The following is a 23,585-nucleotide window of genomic DNA, read 5'->3' as shown; positions in this document are numbered from 1 at the left end:
TATTTGATAACCAATTCTTCCCTATCTCTCTTTTCTTTTTTTATCTACTTTTCAAGCTTAAACCCATTATTTCTTGTTCAGTCCTGATTGTTGAGAATTTTGCTTACGTCACCCTTGGCATATCCCCTTAAACCACTTAAAAATCTCTATCAAGTCCCATCTTAACCTAAGCCTTCAGTCTCCTTTCTTAAGGGGTACTCAGGGATTGATATCTGAAAAGTTGTTGGTGATTATGGTAAAAACGGTCAGACAGTGAAAGAGTTAATATTAACCTGTTTCTTCACTGCATTATGGGAATGATAGGCAGGGATTTGATGGGGACTATAATGGTAATGCTCTCAAATATGAGTTAGGTAGGAGCGGATGTGCAAGTATTTAATGAACAGCGCTGGGTCTTGTATTTCTGTTTATAAAGTAGTGGTCTGTCGCACTGCTGTTCCTTGCAGAATTCCTTTACGATATGCAATACTGTTGCATAAGAAGACCTTGTGGTTTTGAATACGTAAATTTGCAATGGTTTCTGTTTCAGTTTAAAGGTGGCGATACCGATCTATCTGTTTGTCTGTCTGCCTGTCTGTGTGTGTGTGTGTCTGTCTGTCTATGAAAGCGGTCGCAGGAACTGTAGGTTGCATAATCGTACTTTAGCAACGTAGTCTTCTGAAACCGTGCATGCGGTAAGCTTTATCATTTATCACTACTATTGATGATATATACAGGCAACTTAGGAGGAAGCAGTAGACACCTGCTGAAACGATAATTACTTCCAGTGAGGTCTAAAGCACTAGATAAGCGGGTGCTGTGAACTTATCATTAAACCCAGCTGTGACCTTACTGAGCGTTTCCCTTTGTACTTCACAACACAAGGGGCCAGTCACAACCTGCCCTCTAAAGGCAACTCTCTTCCTTCACACAAAACTACATGCACGTAATTACACACACACACACACACACACACACACACACACACACACACACACACACACACACACCCTTCACTCGAAATTCATAATCAGTATGGGGACTCCTACACCAGCCTCGGAGTCCCCATCTGGGGGACCACAAATGTCCCCCAAGTCGGATTACTCTTCTGGTATCAATCCTAAGTGTTTTGACACTCCCCTCAACTTTTCTTTATTAACTTCTGCAACATTCGCTGTCTTAGATCTAATTTTTCAATCTGTAGAACACCACCTGTCCTCTGCTAAACCTCATCTTCTTTTCCTCACTGAAACACAAGTGTTTGAGGCAACTGACAGTAGCCCCTTTTCTGTTCCCTCCTGCTTTTTCTATCCCCCTTTTCAATCCAAAGTTGGATGTTGCATCTAAGTGCGCAACGACTTAACTTGCTCTCATGCCCACGCTCTTGAATCTTCCGAGTTTTCCACCATCTGGCTACGACTACAGAGTCACTCTCAAACTAAATTTATATGTGCTGTATACCTCTCACCTAACTCCTCTGACTATAAGAAATTTATTGGAGCACATTCTTCCCTTTTGCAGAGATCTCCATTCTTGGAGACTTCAATGTTCACCACCAGCTTTGGCTTTCCTCTCCCTTCACTGACCATCCTGGTGAACTAGCTTTAACTTTGCTATCCTCCACGATCTAGAGCAACTGGTGCAACACTCTACTCGTATTCCTGACCGTCTTGGAGATACGCCCAACATTCTTGACATTTTCCTAACCTCTAATCCTTCTGCTTATGCTATTATCCTTTCTTCTCCGTTGGGATCCTCCGGTCACAGTCTCATACCTGTATCTTGTCCTATCGCTCCAATCTCTCCTCAGGATTCCACAAAGTGGAGGTGCCTCTGGCGTTTTGCCTCTGCTAGTTGGGGGTACCTGAGAAGGTATTATACTGGTTTTCCTTGGAATGACTACTGCTTCCATGTCAGAGACCCGTCTCCTTGTGCTGAGCGCATAACAGAGCTGATAGTGTCTGGCATGTAGACGTACATTTCTCACTCATTGTTTCGAACTAAACCTTCCAAACTTTAGTTTAACACAGCCCCTTCTCGTGCTATACATGATACAGAGGTGGCCCACAAAGGTTACTTGAGCCTTCCACCACCTGAATCTTGTGCGTTTTATATTTCTGCCAGGAATGATGCCAAGTCTGTTCTCTAACTAGAACTTCATTAATAGAAAGTGTCAAAATATTTCAAGATCTAACTTCCTTCGTGACTTATGTTATGTAGCCAAAAACATCTCCAGTAACTTTGCTTCTTCATCTTTCCCTCCTTTATTTCAACCTGATGGCACCATTTCCATCTCATCTATTTCTGAAGCTGAACTCTTCGCTCAAACCTTTGCTAAAAACTCTTCCTTGAATGATTCAGAGCTTGTTACTCCCTCTCCTCCACCCTCTGACTATTTCATGCTATCCATTGAAATCCTTCACAGTGATGTTTTCCATGCCCTCGCCGGCCTAAACCCTCGGTAAGGCTTATGGACCCGATGGGTACCCCTTATTGTTCTCCGAAACTATGTCTCCGTGCTTGCACATTACCTAGTCAAACTCTTTCAACTGTTTCTATCAACATCTGCCTTTCCTTCTTGCTGGAAATTTGCCTACATTCAGCCTGTTCCTAAAAAGGGTGACCTTTCTAATCTCCCAAACTACCATACTATTGCTTTAATTTCCTGCCTATATGAAGTTTTGAATCTATCCTCAACAGAAAGATTCTTAAACATCCACCACTTCACAACCTTCTATCTGATCGCCAGTATGGGTTCCGTCAAGGCTGCTCTGGTGGTCTGGCTTTCCTTACTGAGTCTTGGTCATCGTCTTTTAGTTTTTTTTTTTTTTTTGTAAACTTCTGCTGCTGGCTTAGACATATCAAAAGCTTTTGATAGAATCTGGCGCAAAGCTTTGATTTCCAAACTACCCTTCTACGACTTCTATCCTTCTCTCAGTAACTTCATCTCAAGTTTCCTTTCTGACCGTTCTGTTGCTGCTGTGGTAGACATTCATTATTCTTCTAAATCTATTAACAGTGGTGTTCCTCAGGGTTCTGTTCTGTCACCCACTCTCTTCCTATTATTCATCAGTGATCTAAGCCAAACTTCTTGTCCTATCTACTCCTACGCATACCACCCTGCACTTTTCCACGTCTTTTCATAGGTGTCCAACCCTTCAGAAAGTAAACAATTCACGCAGGGAAGCCACAGAACGCCTGACTAATGATCTTTCTAAAATTTCTGATTGGGGACAGAGCAAACTTAGTGTTGTTCAATGCCTCAAAAGATCATTCCTTTCATCTATCAGCTCGACACATCCTTCCAGACAACTATCTTCTCTTCTTCAGTGACATTCAACTGTTCCCCTCTTCTACACTGAATATCCTCGGTCTGTCCTTTACTTATAATCTAAACTGGAAACTTCACATCTCATTTCTAGCTAAAACAGCTTCTATGAAGTTTGGCATTCTGAGCCGTCTCCGTCAGTTTTTCTCACTCCCCTCTCCCAGCTGCTAACTCTATACAGGGGCATTATCCGTCCATGTATGGAGTATCCTTCACATGTATGCTGGGTGCTCCACTCATACCGCTCTTTTAGACAGGGTGGTACCAAAAGATTTTCGTCTTTCAACTCTTCTCTAACAGACTGTCTTCATCCTCTTTCTTATCGCCGCAGTGTTGCATCTCTTGCTATTTTCTACCGTTATTTCTAATGCCAACTGCTCTTCTGATCTTACTAACTGTATGCCCCCTTCCTCCCGCGGCCTATCTGCAGAAGACTTTAAGACTTTCTTCGTTCTCTCACCCATATTCTGTCCACTTCTCTAATGGGAGAGTTAACCAGGATTCTCAGTCATTCATCCCTTTCTCTGATAAACTCTGGAACTCCCTACCTGTTTCTTTATTTCCACCTTCTTGGACTCTTTCAGGAGGGAGGTTTCAAGACACTTATCCTGTAATTTCTGACTACCGCTTTCGACTCTGTTCGGGGACCGGCATCTCAGTGGGCCTTTTTTTTTTTTTTATTGCATTCTTGTAGCCCTTGACCAGTTCCCTTCCTACACAAAAAATAAATAAATAAATATCTTATTATTTGACTATATTCACAAGTATATATTATTAAAAGTGACAAGAATTTCTAAGGCGTACCACATACACGGGTTCGGACATAGTGCTGAAGGGGAGATTGGCAGAATGCGGTGATGCAACACTTAGTTCCCTTGACCGCGACTCTATCTATCTATCTATTTATCTGTCTGTCTGTCTGTCTGTCTGTCTGTGTATCCACCTACCTTTCTTTTTGTATATTTTTTTTTTTATATCTAGCTACGTGCTCCACATGTTGCACCGGCCAGAGTTGATTCTCAAACTCGAAATACTAGCTTTTAATGTTTGTTTTTAATATCTTTAAAAATGTGTTAATTGTATGATATATGTATGCATACGTATATGACTTTCATTACTGCTTTTTGAGAGATCAGAAAGCAAATTTCATGTATAATCTTATTCCATGTATAATCTTATTATCATTATTATTATTATTATTATTATTATTATTATTATTATTATTATTATTATTATTATTATTATTATTAACATTATTTTGTTGGGTCTACTCGTAATTTCAGTTTCCTTGTGTCGTATATGAATTATTATACGTTTTTAAGAGTTCAGTTCTCTTCGTATGTGCTTGAATACATAATGAATGTCAATGGGTTTGATGAGTTTGACATTTTCATGGTAAAAGTAATTAGTTATATTGTGAGTTTTAGAACCGGCTTTACTGATATTATGTACATTTTTTTTTTATTTGTGTGTGCACTTTTTATTGCAATATTATTAAGTTTCACAACCGCCACTCATTGTATCATAATGGGATGTAAATGTTTTTATTATATTTAAAATGTAAAATTTAATTCAATATTGTGGAAACGTTACCGCGAGACTGTGGTTTTGAGGTAGAGTAGGTTGCAACACACCACACACACACACACACACACACACACACACACACACACACACACACACACACACACACACACACACACACACACACACACACACACACACAGAGAGAGAGAGAGAGAGAGAGAGAGAGAGAGAGAGAGATGGACAGACATAGACAGAAACATAGACAAAGAGACACAGAGGCAGAGATATAGAAACAAACAGAAAAACAGAGGCAGAGAAAATAAGCTTGATATTACGTACACAGCAGCAACAACAACAACAACAACATACAACAAATACAAACAACAATAATATATATTCACACATTGAAACGAGACCTAAGAAGTAAGATTAAGTCATAGCAATACACCATCCACCTAGTAGTAGCACATTCAGCAGAGAGACAAGAGCAGTGACCTATGCGCTTCGTGGCCTGAACTTCTTACTCCCGATGGACGGTGACCTGATGGCGGACGACGCGAGGAGCCAGCATTTTTATTTCCTTGAAGTCCCGGAATAGGTCGTTTGGCGGTGCGGGGAGGGAAAGGTGGCACTTCCAAAGTCTAGTGCGGGTTTTCATTTGAGCGTATATGAGATGGGAGGATGCGTCTCAGAACTGCCCTCCCTTCCTGCCTCCTGCCTCTACCTCTCTCTTTTTCTCGTACTGTAGCTTCCCTGGTGGAGTGGGTTAAGCAAGAGAGAGAGAGAGAGAGAGAGAGAGAGAGAGAGAGAGAGAGAGAGAGAGAGAGAGAGAGAGAGAGAGAGAGAGAGAGAGAGAGAGAGAGAGAACGCATCGATGTCAACTTGTCCCTAGTGACACATACATACATACAGACAGACAGACAGACGGACAAACACTTTATACAATACACTTTAAAAATACTTGTACACGCAATATTCTCTCTCTCTCTCTCTCTCTCTCTCTCTCTCTCTCTCTCTCTCTCTCTCTCTCTCTCTCTCTCTCTCTCTCTCTCTCTCTCTCTCTCTCTCTCTGTGACATCACTTCACCGTAACAACGTTCTCTGCAGTGAAGTGCGAAGGGTTTTAGTCGCATATTATTTCAATGTCAGTGCCTCAAGATCTTCTGTTTCGCACCGTCTCTTCAATCCATTTTTATCTACTCAATGTAAGCTCCTTGGCTCCCTTCCTCCCTCCCTTCCTCTTCCCTCCCTCCCTTCTTTGCTTCTCTGTCCTTTTCTCAGCTTCGTCCCTGTTCTCTCTTCTCATTTCCTTCAAAGCGAATTTATGTATTAAATTTGCTGTCTTTTCAACACAATGACAAGGCTTGATATAACTTGGTGTTGTCAGAATTTTATCATTTTTTCACTTGAATTTGTGTTCTCCAAAGCATTCCTACAGCAGGCGTTCCCAATCCCCGAGGCATTTCACCATGTGTGCTTGTCTCTCATGTTATTCACCTACGTAGAGGTTTCATTGGCAGACTGGTTGTGTTATTGTAATGAATTATTGTTGGTCCCCTTTTCCTTTAGATGAGGCAACAAAACGGTATTGTTCAAAGAGACGGATGTATACTCGTACGAGTATGTGTATGTATTCGGCGTGTGAGTGCATTTTGATATTGTTTGGTGTGTTAAGCTATTCCAGGGTGATATTGCACTTGTTGTTGTTGTTTGTTGCTGTTGTTTTTGTTGTTGTTGTTGTTGCTGTTGTTTTTGTTGTTGTTGCTGTTGTTTTTGTTGTTGTTGTTGTTGTTGTTGTTGTTGTTGCCGTTGTTGTTGTTATGGTTGTCACTGCTGCTCCTGTTTTTCATGTTGATTTTTTTTTTCTTTTGAATGTTTCAACATGGGTTGCAGCTCTCTCTCTCTCTCTCTCTCTCTCTCTCTCTCTCTCTCTCTCTCTCTCTCTCTCTCTCTCTCTCTCTCTCTCTCTCTCTCTCTCTCTCTCTCTCTCCATCTCTCTCTCACTCTCTCCCTCTCTCTCTCTCTCTCTCTCTCTCTCTCTCACACACACACACACACACACACACACACACACACACACACACACACACACACACACACACATACACATACATCATATCTCATAATGCAAGACAGTCCTACATTTTGCAACTCGGCGAATGAGAAAATAAATAAGCTGCAGTTTTTCGAGTGGCGCTCTCCTCGCGCCTCAAAAATGGAAACAGGCGGCATTGCTAAATAAAGTTCAAACAAAAAATGTCCACCGGAAATTGAACACGAGGAACTGTAGGGAAATCCTCTGGATGGGATCAGATTTTTATATGGCCGGGAAAGAAATCTTGATTGTTACAACACGTGAAACATAGAGGCAGATAGAGGAACAAATGCGAGGAGGGAAGCTGGGAGAGGGCGCTGGTGAGGCAGAGGGGAGGAGAGGGAGTGGATAGATCGGCTGACGGAGTGGTTGGTTGATTACGTTATCAGGACACTGGTGTATGGCAGAAACATTAGTTAGTGAATTCAGTCTGCTTAATAATATGTCTGCTTTTGTAAATAGATTTGTGAATAAATGAGATCCTTTTCTTACAAGTATCAGCGTATTTTTTTTCAGCCACTTTTAACAAATTCTGCTGGAAACTGTTTTCAAGGACGTTCCCACGATTCTAGCGATAGTTTAATGTGTTCTGCATCACCAATGCGAAAACATCCATGCTATGTCTTCTTTCGACTATTTCCAACTGGTTCTTGTGGATATTATTGAGACTTCGAAAAATATTTCTGTGATTCTAGCGATAATTTGATATGTATTCTGCATCACCAATAAGAAAACATTCAAGATACGTCTTCTTTCCATTATTGTTAACACGGTCTAGTCACTCTAGTGGATATGTCCCATGTTTTTGAAGGACGTTTCAGTCATTCTAGTTTTATATGTATTCTGAATCGTCACCTGGAAAAAAATTCCATGATGATAAATCTAATTATTGATATAGTCTTTGAATATTTTTTTTATGTGAGCGGATCACTGGGCTCATGAAAAGAAAAAAAAAAAACTGAGGTGCCAGTCCCTAAAGGAAAAAGGACCAAAAAACTACTACAAAATTGGAGAATGTAGCTCTTATGAGAGCAGAAAATGTTTAAGAACGCGTTCCTGACCTTCACATGTCGAAGAAGAGACCAGCAGTCTTGAGTTTCCTCGGGTTCCCTTGACGACTTAGAACACCAAGATTAAAGAAGATTCATTATAAAAACTGAGGGAAGTGGGACGCTGTTATTTGAATGAATAGAAAGACCCTGGTGAAGAGGAAGGAGGAATAAAAATGCAGAATATGTGGACAGAAAAAAAAAAATTTGTTAGTTAAGAAATTAAAAATACATTTATAGTTCAGTGAAGATTATGAGAAATGCAATGTGAACCGGAAAAAATAATTGAAATTTAAAAAAAATTTCTCTATAGAAAATGTAGAGTGCAAGTTTTGCACACACACACACACACACACACACACACACACACACACACACACACACACACACACACACACACACACACACACACACACACACACACACACACACACACACACACACACACACACACACACACACACACACACACACACACACACACACACACACACACACACACACACACACACACACACACACACACACACACACACACAAAGAAGGAAAAAATGATGATGGTCGGAAAATGACTACTCAAGGAGAACAAAGCCTGCAAACTGAGACGGCAGAACAGTTCTAGATTTTTTTCCTCCTCTTCTTACAACGAAAAAGCACTCGAGGTAAAGTCCCCGGCTGCAGCTGACTAGATGAGGTTATAATAAGCTCACAGTAGGCGCTGGTGCTGATTACTAGGCTCTGGGAGAGGAGAGGTCTCTCTCTCTCTCTCTCTTCTCTCTCTCTCTCTCTCTCTCTCTCTCTCTCTCTCTCTCTCTCTCTCTCTCTCTCTCTCTCTCTCTCTCTCTCTCTCTCTCTCTCTCGACTGTGATATTTTTCTGTTCATTGAATTTTTCTGTATTTTTTTTTTTTTTTTTGTAAATTCTCTAATCTTTCTATTTTTTTGTACATGTGGTGTATCTCGATCTGTATGGCAGTATTTTTTTTTTTTGGGGGGGAGGGGTGTAATAGATGTAATGCATGAGAATTTTTGAGTTATAGAGCAACAAATCACTTCCCGATGACAGAATTTGTTAGTCACTACACATACCAAAGGGTGGAAATGTTCTGTTATAAATATTAAAGTTGTTTACTCGGCAGACTTCATCACGGAAGACATGACATACTTGTATTGATTGTGCTGTAGAATGACATGTGGTTAGTGGACAGGCAACGACGCAGCCAGACAAGTGGTGTGGGTAATTGTTGGTGTGTAGTCCCCGAAACCTGATGCGATACAACAACACACGTCGCTCGCCTTGAATATTAGTATGCGAGTATATTGCGGTATACGTATACATGTACAGCTCATGCAGTCTTGGAAATATTGCACCGCTATCAACACTACACTACACTACACTACAAACACACACACACACACACACACACACACACACACACACACACACACACACACACACAGGTTAATTAACACACTCACACAAGCACTGATATCCATTGAAATCATCGTCACATCCATCCTAGTGCAACAGACAGCCACAACACACTCTCTCCATTAAGGTAATATACAAGTGTGTTTCTGAAAATATATATATATATATATATATATATATATATATATATATATATATATATATATATATATATATATATATATATATATATATATGTTACAGTCAATACCTGAATCCAGACAATTTGTAAAGTGACTTATTTTTTCAGGCAATTTGTGAACTGCCTGGTTAGGTTAGGTTAGGTTAGGTTAGGTTAGGTTAGGTTAGGTTAGGTTAGGTTAGGTTATAACCTAACCTAACCTAACCTAACCTAACCTAACCTAACCTAACCTAACCTAACCTAACCTAACCAGGCAGTTCACAAATTGCCTGAAAAAATAAGTCACTTTACAAATTGTCTGGATTCAGGTATTGACTGTAACATATATATATATATATATATATATATATATATATATATATATATATATATATATATATATATATATATATATATATATATATAAATAATTATATATATATATATATATATATATATATATATATATATATATATATATATATATATATATATATATATATATATATATATATACTTACATACATCCATACATTTTTTTCTTTTTTTTGAGTGATTTTGAAGTTCCATTCATATTCCAGTGAAAGCTGTTATTGAGTGTATGTCTAGCTGAAAGTCAGCAATGAGCAATAGGTACATTATGCAAATGTTTATTGTGTAGTCTTTCAAGACTCTCATAATCGTATAACATATGATACGCTGCCACACGGCTGATGGAATGGAACAGAACTAAATGCAGGCTTGGGAAATCCTCGCTCATGCACTCCTTCGTGGGTCACATTTAGTTCATCCTTTACAAAATTTATTCTGTAAGATAGAAAAGAAAACTAGCCACCCGCATTATGAAAGCTGCATACTCAAGTCTTTCTTCACGTGCCTTTTTTGCACGATTACTGTTGGCCACCCACACTAATACCTCTCATCCTTCCCGCGTCCTAAATATCTCTCCTCACGACAACATTATGTAAGTCTAAGTAATGAGTGTGCCAGGTTCTACTACTCTTATCACACATTCCAATGGCGACACTATTTTCATGCATTCATGAATAAACATATGCTGCATCTATCAGACACAAATTTCAAGGCTGCAGCTTGCAAATGACGCAGAGTTTCCACGCCCTATAAACTTGGCCCAACAGCTGGAAGTCAGGAGCTCAGCCGGAATGACTTGCTCGAAGTTGAAATAAAAAAAAAAAGCCTTCCTTGGGCATGTCGTCTTCTGTACTTTAGGTTATTATATATGGCATGTCATAGACTGTAGAATTCTAACTATAATAAGAGAAACAAAATACATGCTTGGTGTTTCTGCAGAGAGAGAGAGAGAGAGAGAGAGAGAGAGAGAGAGAGAGAGAGAGAGAGAGGAGAGAGAGAGAGAGAGACTGGATGACTGGATTACAATGGTATCTGCTCGTCAAGTACTGTGCACTAGCATCTATAATAACGTAACTCGTCCCACACACCATCCAGGACAACACAGCATTTGGACGCAGGAGCAACGCAACAATGACAACACCGCTACCGCCACCCCCGACACAAGAGTAACACGACACAAACACAACACATGGTGATCCAGACCAGATCCTGTGCCTTTCAGCTTCCATTCTACCTTGAACAAAGCCGCAGTCCGCCACCGCCACCACCACCACCGCTACCACTAACCCTCTTCCCTCAGTCCCCTCCTCCTTCGCCCCACACGCCGCGGCCACGTCACAGTAAGGGAATGGCCTCGCCTCGTCACGCGTCCAAAAATGAGAGCGTCCAGGAATTTAGTGTAGTTGGCGGGAAATGCCGAGAATTTGTGAGAATCCAACAAAATATCACTGTAGACTTTTGTCACTGTGGATCGATGTGGAAGCACGCCAGGCTGCGAATACACGGCAGGGAGATGGTCTGTGTGTGTGTGTGTGTGTGTGTGTGTGTGTGTGTGTGTGTGTGTGTGTGTGAGTGTGTGCAGGTAATTAGGTAGATATATGAATACGTACATGAATCTGTTGATGTGTATGTATAATAACAGTCTATCTATGGTGCCCTTTATACATTTTAATGCTCCCCAGCTCCGTGTGATCTTGTGTATGTGTGCGTGTGTATTTCTGTGTCTACTGATGTGTGTATGTTCGTAGACATGAATACGTACATGGATCTGTTGATGTGTATGTATGTAATGGTCTATCTGTCTGTCCTTTATACTTTCTTACACATGGTAGCCCAGTGTGACCTGAAAGAGCAGATTTGGCGCAGGATCCCAGCACTAATCTAAGGGATGAGAAAGGTCAACGCAGCGGGGGTTTTGGCTGGAAGGTCATTTAATTACGCCTTCCCGCTTGTTTATCCTTCTTGCCGGTGATGCAGAGCTTATTACTGCTCCTTGCCCGTGGTGGTGGTGGTGGTGGGATGATGACTGCGGTGATGTTGATGATGATGATGACATTAACCAAATCCTAATGAAATAACTCCAGTAGATGATGATGAAAGATGATGATGATGATAATAATTACCACATCTTAACGAAATTACTTCAGTGGATGATAGTGATAATACTAAGCCATGATGATCCTTACCATACTGATGATGGCGATGGTGATGATGATGACAATGACGACGACAAATGCAACCTCCTTACAAAATCACATAAACTCCAGTAGATGATGAGGATGATATTAAAAACAGTGATGACCATGACAATACTGATGATGATGATGATGGTGATGATGGTAATAATAATGACTACTTCTAACGAAATGAAAACCCCCGTGGATAGTAATATTAAAAACAGTGATGATTCTGTCCATACTGATGGTGATGATGATGATGGTGATGATGATAATGATGACAGTGACTACTAACGAAATAAAAAAAAATGGATAGTAAAATTAAGAACAGTGATGATTCTGCCCATACTGATGATGATGGTGGTGGTGATGATAATGATGGCAGCAGGGATGATAACGCCAATAGCCGCCAGCCAAGCGTCAGGACCCTAATTAATGACGATAATGTGGCGATGGCATGACCTCAGCACCATCAGGCAAACTCACTGTGACGCGGTGGTGATGTGACGACCTGTACCGCACTGAGGCCGAAGGGAGGTGCTGAAGGTGATGATGGTGGTGATGGTGATGATGGTGATGATGATGAGAATGATGGTGATGATGATGAGAATGATGGTGATGGTGACAAGGGTAATGGTAAGGAAGAGGAGAGGATGGAGATGACGAGGGTGATAAACACACACACACACACACACACACACACACACACACACACACACACACACACAGAGAGAGAGAGAGAGAGAGAGAGAGAGAGAGACTAATAGAGAGAGAAAGACAGACTGATAAACAAACATACGCTATGTGTGTGTGTGTGTGTGTGTGTGTGTGTGTGTGTGTGTGTGTGTGTGTGTGTGTGTGTTCAAAATATTTCACATGCACCAAACTGTAATGTTCTCTGTAAAATGTTGCATATTTATAAACAACAGCTTACAATGACTTTTTGGAGAGGTACCTTCATACGAGTATGTGCCACGTTCAAACACTCTCCTGGAGGACTCAGCTTACTCACCGAGGGTCGCTGATTGGTTTTGTCTTGATTTTGAACTGAGCGAAGTGACAAGCAAGGCACAGCACTAGGCAGCAGCATCAAAGAATTCAAGAAAGTTGGGAATCTCTCTCTCTCTCTCTCTCTCTCTCTCTCTCTCTCTCTCTCTCTCTCTCTCTCTCTCTCTCTCTCTCTCTCTCTCTCTCTCTCTCTCTCTCTCTCTCTCTCTCTCTCTCTCTCTCTCTCTCTCTCTTTTACACACACACACACACACACACACACACACACACACACACACACACACACACACACACACACACAGACACACACTACCACTACCACCACCACCACCACACATCACACTACACAAAATCCCTGCAGTGTTTCAATAGTAATTCATACAATTTTGCCACTTCATGCCTTCTGGAGTAAGGCCGCTTTCATCAAGGGCAGGCGGCGGGGTGTATTTGCTGCGTAACCTTTTTTTAATTGTTTTGTGCTTTGCTCAAAGGCTTAAAAGCTTTTCGGTAATGTTTTACTTTTGCTTTTCATTTTATGTAAAATTGTACTGCTGCGGGAAAATTAACGTGTCTGTGGACGCGAGGTCTCAAAAAGAAGAAAAAAAAAAATGAGACCCTATTTCTATATATCCTTTCCTTAAGCTTTTTATTACATGTTTTTTTTTTTTTTCCCTCCTATAATCACAGTTTTTAGACGCTTATGTTCATTTACTTGTTACTTTACTCTCTTAAATAGTTCTGTCATCTAGAAAATGTTAATTTGATTCCACATTCTCTTCTTTTTTTCATGCGTCCATGCAAACTATTTTTTTTACAAGGTTTTCAGTGTTAATACAGGACGACATAGCAATAAAAGGTTAATTACACTTGAATCATTCCTCTACCCTGAGTCGCACTAAATGAGAGGAAGAGGACTGCTGTAATCCCTCTTGTCCTTGTTTTTTGTCAGGTTCTCGTTACTCTTATCAAACCTCCATCAACAGGAGAATGATGTAGTATACGCCTCTGCTAATGTTCTTCAGTGAATAAATTGAATTTTGTAAAAGGCAGTTGTCTTTTGAGTCTTCTTTTCATACTTGAATCTTGTTATTTTTTTATTTATTTTATTTATTTATTTTTTTAACTATTGCTATATATGCTCTTTGCTTAAATAACATGAAAACTTAAGCACATTCGTCCGCTTCAAAGTATCGTCTTATGATGTACCTTCCGCTTAAGTTTCTGCTGCAGCGGTACATTATTGTGCAGTTTTGTTGTTTCTTTGATTTTTGTGAAATGTGTTTAGTGATTTTTTTTTTTTTTTTGTATGGCTTCATAGCTCTTCGTTAGTCTTCAACCTCCATTTATTTCACACACACACACACACACACACACACACACACACACACACACACACACACACACACACACACACACACACTTACCTATCTAAATCTACTAACGAGGATATTTTTAGCAGACCTTTCCATGTAGTAAGAATCTAACATGCGAGTTTATATGTATATTGTTAGTGTGTACTATCTGACAATAAACTGTTTGAGTTTGAAGTTGACGTCCCCCACCCCTCCCCGTCCCCCATACACACACACACACACACACACACACACACACACACACACACACACACACACACACACACACACACACACACACACACACACACACATGTAAATCCAGTCTAGTTTCCTCAGGCGCCATCTCTCCCTCCACTTCACAACATCCACTCACATTTATTTTCATCTTTTCCCATCCTCCTGTTCTTCCCTGATTGGAATAATAACTGTGTTTTGCATCGCCGCGGTAATTGCGCTGCCGTGGATGTATCTAACTTCAGTGTGACCGTGACCCTTGTCTTTTCCAGGACGCTTGGGACTATCTTAGGTGGATGACTCGTTACTGACATCCATGAGCAGAAGGGGTGAGTATAAGTGAAAGATTTTATTCTCTTTATCTCATTACAGGGTCTTATATTTTGACTGAGATGAATTTGCGGTTGCGATAATTTATGTGGTTTGGGAGGTGCTGTTGAAGGAAAAGTAAACATGAATGAGTGAAGGTGAGACATGAGTTGCATAGTTAATAGAGAAGGCGAATAGTTCATTAGAATGTATTTGTGGTGTTTTGTGTTTTTAAGAGAATTTTTGTGGTTTGGGAAGATGTCGTGAAAGGAATAGTCATCCGGAATGAGTATAGATAAGACTTCAATGATAGAGTTAATAGGAAAGGGAAATACTGTTCTCTCTATTTCATTAGTGAACCTCACATATATTTTCCCGTGGTGTGACTGTCAGGTTTCAATGATGAGGAGAAATTGTGTGGTCTGGGAAGGTGTCATGGAAGGAAAATTAATCAGGAATGGACGAAAATGAGACAAATGAGAGGAAAATTAATAGACTCAAACTTTTCATTTTCCTTACTCTTTTTCGCTTTTCGTGATTAGCAACTTAGATTTGTTTTCATTATTTTTGCGCCCTAGGATGATGTAGTGTAAATAACTGGTACATTGTTTGTGTGCTGAATTCTGTTACTGATACGAAGCCTCAAATCTTTATACTTGTTCGGATCAATTATAAGTGTATTAGTGACTAGAGAATATTCTGGTGTCAGTCGAAGACCAGCTGCCGACCAAGGAGCAATAAACATGGTGACTGGCACACCTCTACACTCCTCCCGCCCTTGGCTCGCTACACAACAGCTGGCCTAAGTAATAAGAATGATAATAATAATAATAATAATAATAATAATAATAATAATAATAATAATAATAATAATAATAATAATAAAACAAGGTAAAAGAAGAGTACTGTTTTCTTACGTTTAATTTACAAGCTTTTTCATTCCCTCAGAAGAAAACATGTTATAATAGATTATAATACTCTACTTCATCCTGAATTTCTTCCCTTCTACATGTTTCGTTCATAACTATTAGAATTACTCGCCCACACAGTTCGTATATATTAGCGCAAACATAAAGTAAAGGAGTATAAATTAATTTTCTCTGGTTTTTACGTAATATTCCTTCACTGGGAAAAGGCACGTGAAATACTGAGTAAAGACTTGATGTTAAATAGAACACCACGCAAATGGCTTGTAACATGATCAGAACTCTATAAATCACATAAACTGAGTGACCAAATGGAAAGGAAAAGCAAATCAAATCATCATCAATCGACGTTGGTTCTCCCCGTGCAGAATTATTATTTTAGCCGTGCTGTGCTCCCTGCGGTGTATTACCATTGTGCATTATGCTTATCAAAATCAACAAAGACTGTTCTAATTATTGGCAGCGTTACATGTATGGGGAGAACCCTGATTGTGAAAGCCTATTGATCATTCATTTGAGCTCAAATTAGTGATATTCATATGAAAAAAAAAAAAAACGCCGTCTTCCTGGAAATTATTTGAATTATTTTCTTGAGCAACGTATTATTTTGTATCTAATTATATTTTCATTTACCTAAATCTGGTGAATCGCGCGGCTGGCAAAATATGAAGAGGAAGGTTTCATTTAATTACACTGATTCAAAAGGGAGGGAGACGAGACTTGTCCACCAAGAATGAGGTTATACCAGCTCAGGCGGAATAGTCCTCTCGGAGACGAGTCTAAAGAGCTGCTGATGAGACTCCCAGGACAGCCGTGACGAGGGAGGGAGCTGCTGGCGTGATACCAACTCATAATGTGCCGTGTGTTTACTTAAGCTGACATTATTTGACAGTGAGTGACCACAACGCGGCCCATTTAGCATCAACATCTAGGACTGATTATTCGAACAGGTCAGGAAGAGAAGGTGTTGTTTGGATCATAAATGTCAAGCTCGCAGGTCGGATGCACGAGTCAGGCGGCGAGACATAAGTGATAAAGATGGATTGTGTTAGTTGGTGGATGCTTCTCGCCACTTGCAAATTAGTTATTGTCTATAGGACTCATCGAGGCGGGAAGGAGATGGTCCCTGTTGTGCAAGAAGGTGTACCCTCTAAAGACGCAATGGAGATAAAGGGGATGAGCAGAATTAATCAATGCGTTATATACTATTGCGTGATATGGATAGGTAAACGTGCTATGTGCAGCAGTATGAAGTTACCGCGAGGAAGTGACCACAGTGCAACCATCAATATGTATAAAAGCTAATGCTGTCTTAAAGGAATGTCTTTTTCCACGTGAAATGTTTCATACTAGTAATTCTTCGAGTATGTATTTATCAGCGTGAGAGTTACCGTGGACCTTCGTGATAAAACTTCGAAGAGAGATGAAAAGTATTTAGAGAAATGGAAAAGGAGGAAGAGGCTGATTACTATTATGGAAGGCTAGAAGCATTTACAATCTAGTATACTATATTCTTACTAACACACACACACACTCACACACACACACACACACACACACACACACACACACACACACACACACACACACACACACACACACACACACACACACACACACAATACCAAAATCCATAGCAACCTTTCTTCTCGTCTAACCCGAATGAAAAATGTTTAAGATCATTTAAGTCGCTCAAAAAAAGGATTAAAGAACCTAGTTTTCAGTATCTTCATCACCACCATACCACCACCACCACGGCCACTACCACCACAACCACCACTATCACCACCGTTATCACTACCCACAGTCACCACCACCGCAATGTATCATAATCGCTGTTATTATCATCGACCATTCGACCACCGTCTTTGCCATTTTCCTCGCGCATCAGGTCCTTCTCTTTTCTCCCCGCACTCTCCTAAGCCTCACGATCACCACCTGATGAAAGCCAGCCACCCCCGATCCCTGGCCACCCATTATTGATCGTCCATTCAGAAGAGTCACGCCTCCCACCATTCGCTCAGAACTTAAGCCTCCAAAAATTTACGATTCCATTTCAAAGTCCATTAATCCACAACAATTGTCCCGTTTCAATACCCCCTTGTGAAGATCGAATAATTTCGGCTGCTGTGTAAGTTGAAATTGTGTGTAACTTTGCAGTCATGAGCTCCTTCCAGCGGAACTTTTTTAATTAATTTCTGTCGCTTTTCGCTTCTATTGCTTTCTCCCGCCTCGGTACCTTTGGTTTTCACGAGTTAATGCAACATCATACATTTTGATTCATTCACGAAATACTTTTTTTCTTCGTTTTTTTTTTTTTTCTTTCAAGTTCGCTGGCGCACCTGCTTCATTATTCCAGTCTTGTGTTTTACCATAGCCAGGCAACACAAGTATTCGTGTATTCCTCCTCTCATTATACCGCTGTCATTTGGTGCACGTCACTGAATGCCTTTGTATGCGCTCGTCGCAACACATACATGTTTCATGACACGTTCATTTGCATTGTTTGTTTCCTCTGATGACTCCTCCTGCTGGCGGCGCTCAGCTGCTTCGTGCCATTCGTAAATGTATGTGAACCCTCACCCTCGCTGACGCAATTCTTTCCGTTGCCTCTAACGATTTTTTAAACTGTGCATAACAACAGTATTTTTATCCCTCTAAGCTGCTTTATCTCCCTATTTTTGCAGTATTCACGTTCTGTTTTTTTGCCATGCTTCCCCGTATCTACATACATCACTCATTTATAGGCCATTACTCATCTGCCAGCGACATAATGACTCTTCCTTCACATTACCGGCTTTTCTCCTCCACATTTTCCATCACGCTCGTCCCTTCACGCACTTATTATCGAAAAACAAGAATGCACAGATCTGCTCCTGTTTTTAAATGCATTCAATAATTATGCATACACTGGTTCTAAACTAAAAAATAAATTAATCTATAAATGTCTATCTTCCACTAATATCCCCGCCTTTTACATCGCCCGTACACATGTCATTCAATTCACCAAAGAAACTAATATATATATATATATATATATATATATATATATATATATATATATATATATATATATATATATATATATATATATATATATATATATATATATATATATATATATATATATATATATATATATATATATATATACGAGTATGTATATATATATATATATATATATATATATATATATATATATATATATATATATATATATATATATATATATATATATATATATATATATATATATATATATATATATATATATATATTTTTTTTTTTTTTTTTTTTTTTTTTTTTTTTCACGAGGTCATTTTGCCAACCCCGCCGATGTTGCTCTCATTGAATTATCGTCCGGTAAATCCATCACGTTGCAGTAGTCATATACATAACGTGCTCCACTTTTATGCATTCACTCTACGTAGTTGCTGGTTGGCACACATCGCTGTCTCTCATTCCACTCTGTCTCGTCGTCTTTAAGAACCGCCGTCTTTCGTGCGCTGGTTCAAAAATAGACTCCATCTTGATCACTACTTTCTGTGTCTCGTCCATTAGGAGTCCACGCACCGGGAAAAGTTTTTATGTCACCAGATAGATCCTGAGGCATCACCATCTGTTGCTTCCTATTAACTTGTGTACGTAGAGACGGGGAGACGAGGGAGGCGCGCGCCGGTGGTGATATGGTGTGTGTGTGTGTGTGTGTGTGTGTGTGTGTGTGTGTGTGTGTTTCCTTCCATTTTTTTTTCTGAACTCTTTGTTACGCTTTACTGTGGATGTTCTCTTTATTGAGATACGGAGGTGATAGGAAAGCGAAGAGGAAAACTTAAGATAAAGTGGAAAAACTGCATTTTAAGAAGACTTGAGAGACAAAGAAATAAGCAAAAGAAAGAAACAGAAACAAAAAAAAAGGCTAATTAAAAACAGTGACCCCGACTAGGGATTTAAGCTAGGAAGAATCTTTCACAATACGTTCGTTTGGTGTTTTTTTTTTTTTTTTTTTTTTATTTCTATTTATTTGTCGTATGATCCTTGACTTTTTACGATAATTTATTGGGGTATTGGGAATTCACTTTTCTCTTAAACAACGCACACATCACCAAGTTTGTCTTTAGGTCAGCCCACATCATTAGTTCGGTGATTCTAGTGTTTTGCATCGCCTCCTCCTGCTGTAGCCTCTCTAGTTCAGGTTTTGTGCCAGGTGGCACAAAACCAATGAAAACACAAAACCGGCGCAAAAGGCACGAGGAGCGTGATGACAGGACGCACCACAATATTTCCAGCGTTGCAAAGCTGGAAAGAAAAATTATGCCGAGGTAGCTTTGCGATATGTGCGTGAAATGTTTCCAGTTTGTTCTAATCTTGCTTGCCTTTGCGGTGTTCATTGCTTGGCGTGCGTAAAAGAAAGAATCTATTAAAAAATGTTTATTCATGCCTCAGTAGTAGTACTGTGTATTCTCTCCAGATAAAAAAAAAAAGCGTCTTTCTTATGGCCACTTGACCGCAGCATGAAGGATCTGACTGAAAGCAACGCAAAACACCCGGTTATCTGAAGGTTCAAACATGGTATTCCAGCTTCACTTGTTTTTCCTAGAAACGCGCACCACTATTTCATGATGGCTGTGGGGACGGTCGAGTGATACACGAGAGTGGCAAATATCGGACAAAAGAGGTTGGAGGTCGATGACAAAGGAATAAAATAAATATCAATATTGCAATCTGCATGCATTTATTGTACGGGCACAAGTCAGCGTTCGAGTAAAAGTGAGTACGCGGGCGGCGGGAGGGTAGGCTGGTATTTTTAGACTGTGATTAACTTGATTACATTAAACGAGAATCAATCTTCAGCAAAGCACCGCCACAGTATTGGCGCACTTTTGCTATATCGTATTTAGCCCTGAGGCCATGAGTGACCGGCAGCGGCCTTGACAGGAGTACACCTTTTTATTATGACAGTTTGTAGAGAAAAAAGAGGATAAATTTTCAGAGACATTAATGACAAAGGAAGTATTTAAACGCTCGAAAACTATTTAGACAGATTCTGGAGCCAAGTTCTTCAATCCGTTTGAGAGATGTTGCCTCTCATTGTCATTATTGACCAAAATAGCGAAAAGTACAAACATAAAAGTGTATATTGTGTCCACCATATAGATTGTTGAGTTTATAATATATATATATATATATATATATATATATATATATATATATATATATATATATATATATATATATATATATATATATATATATATATATATATATATATATATATATATATATATATTCAAGACAACAAAAGAAGTGCCTGATTGGCAGGAAAGATACCAGGAAAATAAAAAGGAAACTATTGATTGAAGACGGATGGCTTTGCTGGTGTATTGAAGTTATTGGAAATAAAAGATAAGGTGGAAGCCTTTCAGAGGAAAATAACAATAATACAAATGTTTGAGAGAAAAGTTATGCAGTCCTTCTTGATGAAGACTTTATAAAAGAGACATGAAAGCTTCAGAGGAGCAACAAGAGACTGAGTATAAAGATGTTTATCAATGAGGAAGAAGATCACACCTGGTGCTGGGTGACTTTGAGTGGGAAAAAACTGATGAATGCCAACATAACGTGTATTTCCTGTGAGTGTTCCAACTCCTGCCTGGCTTCCTTTTTCACACACACACACACACACACACACACACGATTGTTTCGTTTTATAATTGTTCCTGCCAATGGACCTGTCGCTTCCCCAACAAGTCCACATACACACTTGCGTTTGTAATACATAATGTGGTTATGTGAGGCGATTGTGATAACAGTGCTGTGGTGGTGTTCATAATGCTGATGTGGTGATGTTATGCTTGTAGTGGCTGTGGTGATGGTTTTAGGACTACGATATGGTGATCATGATAGTGGTGTTAAAGTAATCATGGTAGTACAGTAGTAGTAATAGTGGTCCATAAAAACATAAGCTTACTGGTTAGGAGGAGCAGAGGTAGCAGTAGCAACAGCAGTAGTAGTAGCAGTGGTATTAACAGTAATATCAACACCAGCGGCAGTAACAGCATCCATCGAATTAGAAGTACGAATTTTATGTTAAAGAGAAAACATAAAAGCAGAACCATTTTCTTTTTCTACTTCCCTTTCTCGCTCTTGTCATTCTGGCGAAATTAAACCAAATAGTCTCCCGGAATACAACTGAAGCGCTCCATTATCCTTAGTGCAAAACTCTTCATAAAATAGTGTAGGATGATCTTCTATAATCCTTTGCAATGCAGTAATTCATTCAGATATGATATATTAAAAACTTTCATTTACTTTTTTTACAGGTCCTTTTTTTATTATCCCTGCCATATAATAATAATTGATATACAGATATGTTCATTAGTCTCATTAAAGCACCTCTCTTCCTACACACACACACACACACACGCACCTATTCTTGTAAGCTATATGATGTGATTAATGAATATGTTTGTGAATTGGCGTGAAAGTGGTAATAATGGCATTCATGTACTGCTGTAGTGGAGGTTAGGTTGGTGTTGTGGTGTTTCAGTGGTGTTGTGAATGCTGTACATGCAACAATGTCCTTGTCTTTATTTGATAGTGAAGTCGTGAAGATTGTGGTTGTAATTAATCTAGTAGTGAGTGTGATACTTTTTTTAATCTAAGAGGGGTTGTGGCCAAGGGCAACAAAACTTATCAAAAAGACTTACTGAAGGTGCATTCCTTTGAAAATTATATAGAGTAGTTTTGAAATATTGTTATAGTAGTGTTGTTGGTATTGTGGTGACAGTGATGCTAATACAGTGGTTGTGTGTTGATGTATTGGCTGAAGTGTTATTTGGTGATATAGTTTAAATAGCGTTGATGATGTTGTTGCAAGGTTGCAGCGCTGGTGGTAGTATAAGTAACAGTATACTGAAGAACACTTAAAAACATGCAAAAAAAATGTGTAATAGAAGAGCACGGAGGCACATTTATCATTAACGTGCTGCACTTGACACACAGTTTCTTTCCTTCTTAGAACCAGTGACGCTGTGATGCGAAAACTCTATATCGCATAATTGTCGTATGATAAAGAGTATACATAAATAAATAATAATTGTGTTGGTGAAAGAGAAGTGAAAATTTAAAGTTTATTATAATTAATTACGAAGATAAACAAAATAAATAATTCTATGACTTTTGTTCTCTCTTTTTCTTCTAATATAAAATTTAATTCCTGTTATTGTTATCGTTTTTCCTTTATGCTAACTCTCTTGGATATCAATGTTTTATTAATTTTCTGACACCTGCCAAATATACCTCAAGGTACCGCTCTCCTCTACTCGTTATGGTTTTCTCTTACACTAATTTTCTATGATATCTCTTCCGCACGTTACTTAAATCTCTCGCCGAATCTACCTCTTTGTACTTTCCTTATCTACTATTTCTTCATTACGGCGGTCTCTCCCACCCTTTATTACTTACACCTGCCAAATCTACAAATCTATCCTTTTGTACTATCTACATCTACTATTTATATTTATTACAACGGCATCCATACACTGGGAAAGCACTCGTTTCTGCATCATATGGAGAGCAATATATACTCGTATTCCTCGCAGTTTTATTTCCATTGTAATAATTGCCATTTTTCAAAG

The 23,585-nt window shown here is 39.3% G+C and overlaps 1 long non-coding RNA gene across 1 annotated transcript in view; it reads left to right on the top strand.

Annotated features, from left to right (window-relative positions):
• Positions 1-23,585, top strand: part of LOC135108252 (uncharacterized) — a 151,782-nt gene that overhangs the window by 63,015 nt on the left and 65,182 nt on the right. Inside the window, exon 2 of the long non-coding RNA XR_010272174.1 lies at positions 14,986-15,042. This is a non-coding gene — a long non-coding RNA (uncharacterized LOC135108252). The remainder of the gene's footprint in view (positions 1-14,985; positions 15,043-23,585) is intronic.

The sequence above is a fragment of the Scylla paramamosain genome, chromosome 17, assembly GCF_035594125.1.
Source record: "Scylla paramamosain isolate STU-SP2022 chromosome 17, ASM3559412v1, whole genome shotgun sequence".
NCBI classification, from domain to species: domain Eukaryota; kingdom Metazoa; phylum Arthropoda; class Malacostraca; order Decapoda; family Portunidae; genus Scylla; species Scylla paramamosain.
The sequence above is the reverse complement of the archived record's forward strand: the minus strand, read 5'-3'. Positions and strand labels throughout refer to the sequence as shown.